At 41.8% G+C, this 13,734-nt stretch overlaps 1 protein-coding gene across 3 annotated transcripts in view; it reads right to left on the bottom strand.

Moving 5' to 3' along the window:
* Window positions 1–13,734, bottom strand: part of LOC124612947 (Na(+)/H(+) exchanger beta-like) — a 1,149,910-nt gene that overhangs the window by 700,661 nt on the left and 435,515 nt on the right. The gene's annotated exons all lie outside the window — the stretch shown is intronic.

The following is a 13,734-nucleotide window of genomic DNA, read 5'->3' on the forward strand; positions in this document are numbered from 1 at the left end:
CTTACTGTAAAATGATGTACCAGTATTACATAATCTGACGAAAGAGAATTGTAATAGTGGTCAACACCGTATGTTGGTACAGCCTTTTATAACATAATCCGGTCTACAACCCAGAAGCATTTTGTGAATACTGAAATTACTTTAATACTAAATTCTGCATCATATAAATTTTGACATTATTATCCCAAAGATTGAATGTAGAGTAACTTAAAAATCAAACAAGATTGAAAATTTTATTGTGAGGAAACTATATACACTATAAACATATTAATCACAAAGACAATGACAAAAAGCATTCAAGTTTGGTACTTGTTTGGTTTACGAATTCTACACAAATGCTACACGTGGCACAACGAACAAAATAATAGTCCATCCATTTCACGCTGTAGTCGTGGGGTTCAGAACGCCGCCAAAACAAAGGGTCAACTTTCCAAGTGAAACAGACATCGGCTGCACAAAATCTTCTCTTGGAGGAAACCCCGTTGGCAGATATCAAACGGGGTGAGGCTCGGGTATCTCGAAAGTAAAAACAATTTCTTTAAAATGGTGCAGGCCTAGGTGGAAATTCAGTTACTGTCGAATGTTGAAGTAAAGATTTTTTAGATCGTGATCCATTGGGGAAAAACAGTTTTATACTATTTCAAGACAATGAATGGGAGCCACAGGTTGATTTACATCTACAATTAAATTTACGTACATACTCCGCGAACTATCATACAGTACATGGCGGAAGGTACTGTGAAGACACTATTATAATTCTGTATGTTCTATTTTATTCTCTTTCACATCAAAGACAGAATTTCGGGTTTTGTATTTCCGTATACGTTCTGCAACTACCATCTATGAAATTATTATTTTTCATTTTGTGCTATTGTGTGCTTACACAGTTATTAACATGTTACTTTCTAACAAAATACAGTACTACTATAAATGTTTCATTCATTATCAGAGATCTATATTTTCTAACGTATTAAATACACAAATACGATTAGTGCGTGAACAGAACCACAAACTCATCAAGTCTGCGTTGGGCCCAGCAGTTGGCGTTACGAAAGCGTGCCTTGACAAAATCGCGATAAAGCAACAAATTTACGAAATGTCTATCTGTTACAATAATGCACTATGCTTTCAGAAGGAACAAAGGTAAATAACCGCGACGCAAAGAGAGTATTGTGCGTTGGCATAGATAATTTAAAGATACTGGTTGTCCCTGTAAACGGAAAAGCGCAGTTCGACCAAGTGTGCCAGATGCAATCGTGGGAAGGACGAGAGAAATTTTCGTATGCAGTATATATATATATAAACTGTCTGCGCAAGACATATGTAGCTGGGACATCGTCGGGACACTCTGAGGTAAGGGGTGTACAAATGAAGTAAAAAACTTATTTAATATAATTACTTTTTATTTAGAACACAATTACATGAAACTTATTGCAGCAGAGGTAGTTGGTACACCATATTTTTCGGAAGATTTCAGCTTTTTCTGCAAGTCTTTTTTTCCATTTTCTGTATTTATAAAACTCCATGCAAGTCAGCTGGTAGTTAAACTGGCACTGTAAGATTTTCTCCACAGACCCTGACAGCAGTCGATTTCTTTCAACAGTCCACGGGGCCGACATCGACGAAAATACCCTTTCCACAGTGGCGTCGTGTGCGGGAACAGGAAACAAATACTCTCATAATTTCATCAGTTGGTATTTGCGTTCAGGATTTTTAGTTGCCTTCAGAAAGGCACGGAGGCTTTAGACTTCCATTCTTCCGAGTCACGTTTAGTTTCTAAGAAGCTCTTCAGTTACATATATTCCTAAAAACAACTTCCGTCTGAAATCTTCACATCATTTTTAGCCATCACGCAATCTGGAGTTTAAGACAGCATCATCCAGTCAAATGCTTGATATTTATTAAAAGACAGCACATTTCTCTCAGTAATCAAATGCTATGATATAGAAAGCTACTGTCTCTTCCTCAAATTTCAACATCAAATTAATTATTTCTTGGTTAGGGTTATAATTCTGTAATTGTTCAAATTCATCTTCGTTTGCATGCCAGTCAAATTGGTGGTCTTCCTTTCATTCAGACATCCTTGAGTGTCGATTAGTGTACACACATCAAAAAAAGTTTTGCGTCACCTCGGTTTCGAAAGTTCCAGAACCTGCACAGAAAATTGGAATAGAGATCAACATAAACATCATTTCCACCGTTTTTATTGCTCATCAAAACCACCATACAGGAAGACCTTCAGAGGTGGTGGTCCAGCTTGCTGTGCACACCGGAACGTCTAACACCCAGTAGCAAGTCTTCTTGCATTGATGCATGCCAGTATTCATCGTGGCATACTATCCACAAGTTCATCAAGGCACTGTTGGTCCAGATTGTCTCACTTCTAACGGCGATCCGGCGTACATCCCTCAGAGTGGTTGGTGAGTCATGTCGTCCATAAACAGCGCTTTTCAATCTATCCCAGACATGTTCGATAGGGTCCATGTCTAGAGAACACGCTGGCTTCTCCAGTCGAGCGATGTCGTTATCCTGAAGGAAGTCATTCACAATATGTACACGATGGGGGCGCGCATTGTCGTCCATGAAGACGAATGCCTCGCCAATATGCAGCCGATATGGTTGCACTATCGGACGGAGGATGGCTTTCACGTATCGTACAGCAGTTACAGCGCCTTCCTTCGGCGTACGTCGGCCCCACATAATGTCACCCCAAAACAGCAGGGAGCCACCAACTTGCTGCACTCGCTGGATAGTGTGTCTAAGGAGTTCAGCCAGACCGGGTTGCCTCCAAACACGTCTCCAACGATTGCCTGGTTGAAGGCGTATGCCACACTCATTGGTGAAGAGAACGTGACGCCAATCCTGAGCTGTCCATTCGGCATGTTGTTGGGTCCATCTCTACCGTGGTTGCAAAGATGGACCTCGCCATGAACGTCGGGAGTGAAGTTGCGCATCATGCAGCCTATTGCGCACAGTTTGAGTCGTAACACGACGTCCTGCGGCTGCACGAAAAGCATTATTCAACATGGTGGGTTCCTCCGAGTCATAATTCGTAAGTAACGATCATCCACTGCAGTAGTAGCCCTTGGGCGGTTCCTGTCTCTCTGTATCTCCTCCATGTCCGAACAACATCGCTTGGTTCCTGGCACAAAGTAACAATGCGGACGTCTAGGCATGATTGAACTACAAGACAACACGAGCCGTGTACGTGCTACCTGGTGGAATGACTGGAACTGATCGGCTGTCGGACCCCCTGCGTTTAATAGGCACTGCACATGCATGGTTGTTTGCATCTTTGAGCGTGTTTAGTGACATCTCTGAACAGTCAAAGGGACTGTGTCTGTGCTACAGTATCCGCAGTCAACATCTATCTTCCGAAGTTCTGGCAACCGCGATGATGCAGAACTTTTTTTGACGTGTGTATTTCTTATTTCGATTATGGAGACTTTATTCTTCTCCATGTTTTTTTATAATTTTTTTCAAACAGGACCAAGTTTGACTGCAGAAACGTGAAGTAAATTTGACTGATCGGACTACTAAAGAAATTTGAAATTATTTTAGGTGGCCAGTCTTCGGCATCAAAAAGTTCTTTAATGGAATCCAAAGCTTAAGAATCCTCTCAACTGCAGGCATTAGCGATAGTTAGCTTGTTTTTGAGTGAGATAGAAGATTGACATGAACCTATATGCAGAACTCTTTCAGATTCTCTGTCCTTGTCCTGTATATTGAAGAATAATTAAATACTTTCATGGCGATTATTTCATTGTTGACAGTTAAGACTCCAGCAGCGCTTGGTACGGTAATGTGGAGAATATAGCCAGGGCATCCACTTCCTTCTACATTTTTCCCTAGTTCTTCTTTAATTTGATGGAACACTTGCCTCTGGCCGCGTCGATGAAGCCCTCCGATGTTGGTACTGGTATTGCCTCCACAAAAAGCACTTAATTTATCTAATATGATTTGCAGTTGTCTTAAAATGTGTAGACAAGACTTTGCAGTTATCCCCCATGTTTCGTTGTTTGGCGAATCAAACGTCCACAGCTTCTGCTGGATTCCGCCAATTTCAGTAAAGTACTGAATAACTAAAGGAAACATCTTTTCAGCTTTGTGGTACGATGAGTCGGTCCCTAAGACTAAAATGAAACTTCTTGCAATCGTTTTATGCATCGGACGTGGAGTGTGGTGCGTGAATATTTTTAACAATCGCTGTAAGTTTGGTCCTGACTGTAGACTGCTTTGCGGCGATCTGAGAATCAGGATACATTGCGGCATTCAGTTTTACGGTACAGTCGAGAGAACAGAAGGACTGATGATGCTTGACAACTTTATAAGCTGTGGCTGGCTCTGCAGCAGCAACAAGTAATTCTTCTTGGGTATCTTCTTTAACCATGAATGTGGAAATACGCTTTGATGTTGATCCTACCGCGAATCTATTTGTATGATTCTTCTTAGAAATGTGATGCCTCACATCTGCCTTAGGTCTGCGAGTTACTGAGGTGAAACGGCTGCAGATCTCACACAATGGTCCCTGATCCCTACGTCCTCTCACTCTTCCGCCGGCCGGAGTGGCCGTGCGGTTCTATGCGCTACAGTCTGGAGCCGGGCGACCGCTACGGTCGCAGATTCGAATCCTGCCTCGGGCATGGATGTGTGTGATGTCCTGGCTTAGGTTAGTTAGGTTTAATTAGTTCTAAGTTTTAGGGGAGTGATGACCTCAGCAGTTAAGTCCCATAGTGCTCAGAGCCATTTCTTTGAACTTGCGTCAAGCTCGTGACAATATTTTGCAAAATCGGAATAAATTGGGACTTGTCGGGATGTCGGAACAAGAAGGTACATTGAGGTTCAAAAAATGTGCAAATGTGTGTGAAATCTTATGGGACTTAACTGCTAAGGTCATCAGTCCCTAAGCTTACACACTACTTAACCTAAATTATCCTAAGGAAAAACACCCATACCCATGCCCGAGGGAGGACTCGAACCTCCGTCGGGACCAGCCGCACAATCCATGACTGCAGCGCCCGAGACCGGTCGGCTAATCCCGCGCGGCTACATAGCGGTGACGGTCCCGATATATCGGGACGAATGGCAACCCTACACGAACTTCGAATACCGCAGCAGCTGTGTGGGAGATTTTGCGACGTTGGTTTCATTTCAGAGCCTACCGTCTGCATCTCGTGCACTAATTAAAACCGGAAAATTATGTCCGGCACCTTCAATTTTGCGCCACAATGCACGAAGCACTTGAGGCACTGTCACTTCCAAGCTGACATTCAGCGACGAAGCAACCTTCCTCTTATCTGAGAAGGTTAATGGCCACAATGTAAGAGAGTGGGCACTGAAAAATCCTCACGAACTAATGCCGCATGAACGAGATTGGTCGTGCAGTGTCAAAGACGAAGATATATGGACTATTTTTCTGCTGTGAGAAGACTGTGACGGCTACCTCTCACCTTGACACGTTGCAGTCGTGTTTGTATCCACAACTGACTGATGATTCCGACAATTTCGTCTGCCAACGAGACGGCGCGCACTGTCATTGGAGCATCGATGTTCGTCGCTATTTAAAAGAAGCTCTGTTCCCTTGCCTCCCCCCCGTCAGGTCGTCTGACCTAACGCCTTGTGATTCTTTCCTTTGGAGGCACATTTAGGGCCGTGTTCACATGCCCCTATTGCCAATAACACTGCAGCAGCTGAGAGAACGCATAAATGCTGGTGTGATGTCCATCGGGAGGATGTTGCTGCAACAGGTATGGAACGAACTTGGCTGACGCTTGGGCGTGTTTCTTCTGACCATAGGGACACTCATAGGTTTGTAGAGACCAAAATGCAAACTTGGTGAGTTTACGAATTCAATTCATGCATCAATCATATTTGTACAGGTAATACGTTGGAAAATGAAGGGATTCGAAAACGAATGAATCATTTATAGTAGCCTTGTATTGCTGTGTGTAGAAAACTGTATATTCGCATGAGATATTTAAAAGTTTGTAATTTATGTAATATTTTGCGAGAGAGACGAGCTTTGTGATGTATTGCTAGGTCGCTATGTGAAGCGGTAACAAACCAGTCTGTAATGAGGTGGTTAGACTAATAACTGTTACAGCGCATGAGAAAGTGCATTTTATTTAGTTGTAAAACACGGAGTGACAAGTGCATAATTAAGTGTGTTTACTTGTTTATCGTCATATGCACATCTCCTTGCATTTTTACGTGAAGGACTACGAACAGACTGTGACATCAAAGCAGCCTTTTGCAGTGAACAATTTTCTGTGGTGCGACGAACTGTGGTCTGGACGTTTGCATGTGACTTGTACTCTAGTTACTACTTTATAAGGTTTGCGCTGGGAGTGCCGTGTGCGGTATGATGTCAATGGCGCTGTGAACTGTAACCCAGGCATTCACATGTGTTTCTTGCACTGGCTATTATTACTCCTGCTTTGTACACCGGTTGCTACTATTGTTCGTAACTGGATTAATATACAGAATTCCGCAAACAGACAGAACTAAAAGACTTTTTCCGATAAGTTATTTTCTGCAGTGCAACTGACTGAACTTTGGACACATACGTTTTGCGTGTTGATTGTTATTATAAGTCTCAGTTGAATGCGCAACTCCAGACATAATCTGTGAACTAAAAGACATTTTCAAGTGAACGAATTGTTCGTGGTGTAACGAACTCTGTATCAGAAGCTTACATCAATTTCGTGTGTTCTTTTTGTAGCCTACCACATGAAGCCTGCAGATTAAACAACGTGTTAGGTGAAGTGTTTTCGTTTTGGATACACTGAGACCTAGAACTATGCTGGTAGTAGAACGAAGTGTTTCAAGGTGCAAATTAACCTTTTGGTGATATTTACAGTGTGTTGTTCATGCCGAACACTCTGTTTCTCGCCGTACAGAACGATAACTGTAGCCCACCAGCAATCTGGACACATTTTTTTTGGGGGGGGGGGTGAAGGGGGTGCGGGGAACAACCCATGCTTCTGTCATGCACTACACATAATGTCCTTGCTGGTTTGGCACTGCACGTCGTAATAGTCGCTTCGTAACGGCTACCGTACACACAGGTTTTGTTAGATCTTCAATGTTGGCAACAGCCAGACACAAAACATTAAAGGGGCGAAGTCGACTGACTTGCCAGACCAGAACTAACGAAGCTTCAAAAGATGGTTCAAATGGCTCTCAGCACTATGGGACTTAACATCTGAGGTCATCAGTCCCCTAGAACTTAGAACTACTTAAACCGAACTAACCCAAGGACATCACACACATCCATGCCCGAGGCAGGACTCGAACCTCCGACCGTAGCGGTCGCGCGGTTCCAGACTGAAGCACCTAGAACCGCTCGGCCACCTCGGGCCGGCAACTAACGAAGCCTTGTTCAAGATGTGGTGAATAAATAGTACAGACGTCACCATTGAATTACAGTATGCAGTACGCCGACTAAGGACCGATTGTATAAAGTATTTAACCGTAAATTACGAAACTGACCTCAGATCAAACTTAACCTGGAAAGTGCGTTGTACAAACGTTAATCCCAGATCGTATCGCCGTGAAGTCGGATCTCATTTGACTGGCGAAAATTCGTGGTTAAATGTCAGGTTCACCTCCAATCGTAGTTTTTAGTGTTGTGGGATTACAGTCCATCACTTTTTTTTTGTAGAGAATAATAAAAAAGTTGTTATTAACACAAACAATGGTAAGAAAATATGTGACTAAGCCACTCTCACCCCGCTGATGCTCGAAATAGTTTTTTCAATCTGGAAGGTTAGGTAAAGGGAATTACCGGCTACCATGTGCACGTAATGATCAATCTCGTAACAGCACTTGGGAGACGACTCTTAATTAATGCGGTTAGTTCAAAGGTATTTTATAGATACTTGGCAGAAAGTGAGAAAGGTAGAGTCGAAATGTCTGCAGAGAACAGAAGTATGAGAATTTTGATGGCAGTCAATAACTATTCAACATCTCATATATGTTCTCTCTCGGCTCGAGTTGCAGTAACTAAGCAATTCATATTAAATTTTAACGACCGAACACGTGTCTTGAAATACCTAACGTCATGACCTGGATTAGTGACTATTGTGCAATAGATCACGTTTTTGAACCCACGACGAATCTCAGAGATTTTTTTCCGTTTGTTACTACTTTCTCCACTTCGTAAAGATAATTTTAACAACATTACAACGCCAATCCTTTCCATACCATTGAAACCATACCATACCCTCTCCGTTTTCCGAGCGTTCGGGACCATTGTTGGGTAAAATTCTGTGTGCAACAACTCTATTCTATGTGAATTACATTGTTTCCTTTCGTTTACTTTACAGATATCTGAGTATTCAGAGGATGACGACGACGAGATTCAGCGATCTCCCCACACGTTCCGTGGAAGGGTCAACCCACTCTTGGAATCGAATAACAAGCCATTTAATAACTGTAGAGCAGTTGGAACTAAGGCTTGTATACTATCTGATAAAATCAACCAAAAGAAACCAGCCACTGACTCCAATGTGCAAGTTGCTGTTCAAGCTAAGATTTCACGCCAGAGGATACTTTCACTTATCAGTTGAATTACACATAGCAACAGCTTGCAGAGCTATCCATAAGAAATCGGCCTGCATTGCCTCATTGAAAAATGAATTTATCAAAATGCCAATGGATGAAAATGACGTTACGAACAACCAGCGTGATTTTTATCAAACAGCATATTTTCCTGGCGTTTCAGGTGCTATTGACCGCACTCATATCCCCATCAAATCGCCTGCTGGCGACAAAGCTGAGATTTTTAGAAATCGTCACAGGTGGTTTTCATCATAGGTGGTTTTCTTTAAATGTACAAGCGATCTCAGACACCAAGTGTCAATGTTTAAACATCGTACCTAAATGGCCAGGATGTGCCCACGACAGCAATATTTTCGGACACTCACGTGTATATCCTCAGGTGGAAACATGAGAAATGCCTGGGATAGTAAAAAGACGATATCCCTGTTTGAGTTTAGGACTCACAGTAAAAGTAAATCGTGCAGCAGTTATAATAACTGCAGCATTTGTCTTGCACTATGTCTATTAGCTACTACCCCCACCTCCCCCACCCCTCCCGCACATTATCACCAACTTGAACACCAAACTAAACTGTAGAATGACAGACTTTTATTGGAACACTTTTAGTTTTAAAATGATGAAAGATGAATGATATTTAGTTTGTGTGTGTGTGTGTGTGTGTGTGTGTGTGTGTGTGTGTGTGTGTGTGTGTGTTTGTGTGCTAGAACGAATGACAAAGGAATTCGTGGTGCATCGTAAGTGCTACTCACAACACCTTCCCAGAAAAGAAAGCTAACTATCCACAGTAAGAGTATACACTTGTCACAAAACGAGCTTCCCCTGCATTACTCCTCTCTTCTGCGGCACTTGCTTCACCTGTACACTGCAACCCCATTTAAAATTTAAGAAGTTCAGATGTGTGTACTATATTACTGTTCTTAAATCACTTCAGTGCTGCACTCCTTACTTTTGAACTGGCAGAAATTGGACGACTTCAGGCTGTTACGATTTGTGTCTAAACACTCCAATATTAATAATAATTTATAATAATAATACTGTCTACAGCACCATAGCAGCCCTTACGTAGTTACCGCTGTGTCGTGCTGTCAATTAATTCACTTATCTGTTTCGAAGCGAGTAGTGAAGCAATTTCTAGACTACGGCAGGTACTACCTACAACTTAGAGAGGACATTTTCTTGAGATATTTAGCATTTGCTACGTATACGTCTTACTTGTATCCTCGGCAATGTACGGGACAAAGCACAACATTTGTGTGTAGTGAGCGGACGATGTGAGGAACCTGCAACCTCCACTGCATTAACGCTAATAATTGGAAAAAAGTAATTATTGGTAACTTTTACTATCAATATTAGAGCCTCATAAAATTGTGATGGTGATGATCTTTCGAAAATAATTTAGTTTAGTGACTGAAACAAAATCGATTTGTTTGGTTTTTACCCCTCAGAAAATTTTATTTTATCTCTCAGTGGGTAATTATGCCCAGGTTGGGAACCATTGCTCTAGAGGAAATGCTTTCTCGACTTCAAGTAGGGACGTGCTTGCCGGTAGCTAAAGATAGAATGAGCTTCTGATGCTGTTACTTACGTCTTCTTTTCTCTCGCTTTCTCCTAGTCAAATGCCGGAAGCTGCGACTTCTTTGAGATAATATACCTTCTCTAGAGTAATGGACCGTACATAGCAAGCGACATTTCTCTTTGATACCCGCATCCACTGCTTTGATATAGTGGGATCTGTACTATACAGGACATGGTTTTTCACTTGTAAGGTAGTACTGTGCTAGAGCAGAAATCGTCACAGCTAATGGCTGTCATTCCTAGGTTGTTACTATTAATTTACTGACAATCGTATTGGGTGACAGAGAGTCCTGAACTACTAGGTGTTTAGCTGTTTTACCTTCCAAGGGTAATTTTTTATTTATTTATTTATTTATTTTTTTTTGCCTCCATGATTCTCAGATGATAGAGACATATTTGGTTTCCAGTGAGTTCAGTTTGAACTGATTCATTTGATAATATGCAGAGTGGGTATCAGTAATTTCTTCTCTGCTACCTCGACTTTCTTATCTTGAGCTGTGACGATACGATCATAAATAAAAATGAAGCTTCGGGTTTCCTCAGAAAAAGGTTGGTCATATATAAATAAACGTTGAACGAAGATAGCATCAGCACTCTTCCTTGAAGCAAGCCGTTTTTCTGTTTCCTGCATCTGCATCTCTAAGCTAAAGATACTTCTTGATAATCTAGATCTGTAATTCGCAAGCCACCTTATGGTGTGTGGTGGAGGGTACTTCGTGTACCAGTGTCACTTCCCTCTTTTCCTGTTCGAGTCGCGTATGTTTTGCGGGAAGAACGATTGCTGGTAAGCCACCGTGTGGGCTCGAATATCTCTCATGTTATCCCGATGGTCCTTTCACCAGCTATACTTCGGTGGAAGAAATGTTTTGGTTAAATCTTCTAGGAACGTACGCTCTCGAAACTTAAACAGTAGACCATACTGTGATGCAGAACGCCTCTCTTGCAGCCTCTGCCACTGGAATTGGCTGTGCACCTCCTTAATGCTTTCGCGCTTTCTGTTGTAAATGAACCTGTAACATAACGTGCTACTCTTGTTTGGATCTTCTCCGTCTCCTCTGTCAGTCGTATTAGTACGGTTCCCTTACTGAAGAGCAGTATTCATGTATTGATCGAAAGAGAGTTTTGTAAGCTACTTCCTTTTGCTGGTCGACTACATTTCCTGAAGATTCCTCCAATGGATGTCAGTGTGGCATCTGCCTTACTCGCGATTAATTCTACTTGTCCTTTCCACTTCAAATCGTACCGTAGCAAAGTTAATGGAAGTTACTGCTTCCCATGATTTTCTGTATGTCCATCTTTTCAGAGATGGTTGCGGGACTGGGCTGTTCGATACAGGATGTCAAATCAAATACCTTTCAGCCGTCTAGTTTCCAAACTTATTTTATTTGGCTACCATTTTCGGTGATTTACTACGCCATCTTCAGGTCTTTGACCGACGTGTAGGAGTATTCCACCTCGGTTCTGGTCAAAACGGGTCCAGCAATACTGGTATTAGTAGATTTCTGCTTGCTACAGCGATCACTTCAACCATCATCTGCTGACGTCGGCAATCTTCCTACACGTCGATCAGGAGCCTGAAGATGGCGTAGTAAATCGCCGAAACTGGTAGCCAAATAAAATAAGTTTGGAAACTAGACGGCTGAAAGGTGTTTGATTTGACATCCTGCTTCCAATGATGTTCTGAAATGTGATCAGACAATGAAGAGTCCTTTTTGTCTATGTATTCGCAATACGTTACGTTTATGTTGAGTATGTTGACGAAATATGAAACGACAGGTAAATGATAAGTAACATCACGTATTATATCGTGTGAAAGTGAAAGGTATCTGAGTTCAGAAGCAAAACGTCCGCTTCCAGAAGTGCGTGTCAATGCATAATCCTTTTGCGTTGTGTTCTCTCCGCTTTGTGTTCGCAAGAGAGATATAATCGCTTCATGCCAGATACATAAAGCCGTCGTACTCCGCGCTTTGCAGTGTCTTAATCCCTTAATCCCCTGCTCGCACACTCACAGAAGCTGCCTGAGGCACTTACGATCTGGTTTCACCAGAATATTCTCCTGCAGTCCCGACGCACCAGAGCATACAAGGATTCTACGTATGCCAACATCGTGTCACAAAATCATTTATGTGGCGCAGCAACTTGCAATGGTTGTGAAACAATGTGAGTTGCAATGATTACTAGATCCTCACTGCACCACAAGAATGTCTGAAAGAATAATTATTTGTTTTGAATACTGAAACTCGTGTCGTCGGATTTTTCCATATTTGCGAAATCAATGTTGTGTTCGGATTCTACCTTCCGTTTTCTTTTAGTTTTTACCCAAATGAAGAAAGTATGTCAGAGGTTTAATCGGGTTTTCAATGTTATTTCAGGCAAAAAAATCAATATTTGTGTCTATGTTTGATGTGATTACTCATTTTCAAGTGAAACATTTTGTTATAGACATACGCGAGTAGCATGTTCTATACTTGATGGCCGGGTAGTTTGTCATTTTCAGGACCAATACAGTATTCTTTCATGAAATAAGCAATGAATTTCTTAAAAATAATTAGGCAGTGCAGTTACCACTTTGTCATTTTGCAAAGTGCCATTTTACTACAGTGAAACTACAATTTAATTACGTTTTTCGTTTTAAAAACATGGTGCTTACTTTCCTTAACAATTCGACAGGTCTGGTAATTCTGACAGTTCCGGATTTTTTCCCTTACGGAGTCCCTCTCAAAATGTGTGACACTGCTTGGCGAATGTCCTTAAAAACGTTAAACAGCCGTCATTGACGTCCGGATTTAACCACTCATCACATCACGTCAAGCACTGCAGTTTTACATCCATATCTAAATCCATAATCTGCAAATCATTGTGAAAAGGATGCGAGAGGGTTCTTGGCAGTTTACTACGTATTCTGCATTGTGCTATGAAGCGCGGGAGAATGACCGCTTAAATGTCTGTTTTGAAACTGGTTCTTGAAACTCTGAAATTAGGCTTTCGCGGGACATTCTGCCTTTATCCCAGTGGGATAAATGTATCAATATTTTCGTGAAACTCTCGACAAGTGTTTTGTAAGCAATATCTTTTGTAGATGGTCTGCATTTACCCAGCATCCTACCAATGAACCGAAACCTGCTACCTGCCTACTCTAAGAAATATGTATGAATTGTAGGGCCTACATGATGCAACGGCTGTTTCGACCACGCTGCAGAAGTTTCACAGAGAAGTGCTTACACATCGTCCATATAGTCCCGACCTCTCCCCATACGAATCTCATATTTTTGGATCCCTGAAGAAAGACAATCGAGTCACCGATTTGCTTCGGACGAAGAGGAGCACGCCGGGATACAATCATGGTCCCCTAGGCAACCGCAAACATCTTTCCATGAAGGCATTGACCGCCTTGTCTCTCATTAGGATGAATGTATTAAATGTTATGGTTATTACTTTTGAAACAATAAACGGTTTACTTACTTTTTTCCAAATGTCTCGTTTTCATTTCACTGTCCCCTTGTACTTCAATAATAATAATAGTATGATAATTCTACTAATAGGATCAGAAACCCACGCGCTGCTCACCGACCACTGATATCCCACTGTTGACATCAG

This window comes from Schistocerca americana, chromosome 4 (assembly GCF_021461395.2).
Source record: "Schistocerca americana isolate TAMUIC-IGC-003095 chromosome 4, iqSchAmer2.1, whole genome shotgun sequence".
Classification (NCBI taxonomy): domain Eukaryota; kingdom Metazoa; phylum Arthropoda; class Insecta; order Orthoptera; family Acrididae; genus Schistocerca; species Schistocerca americana.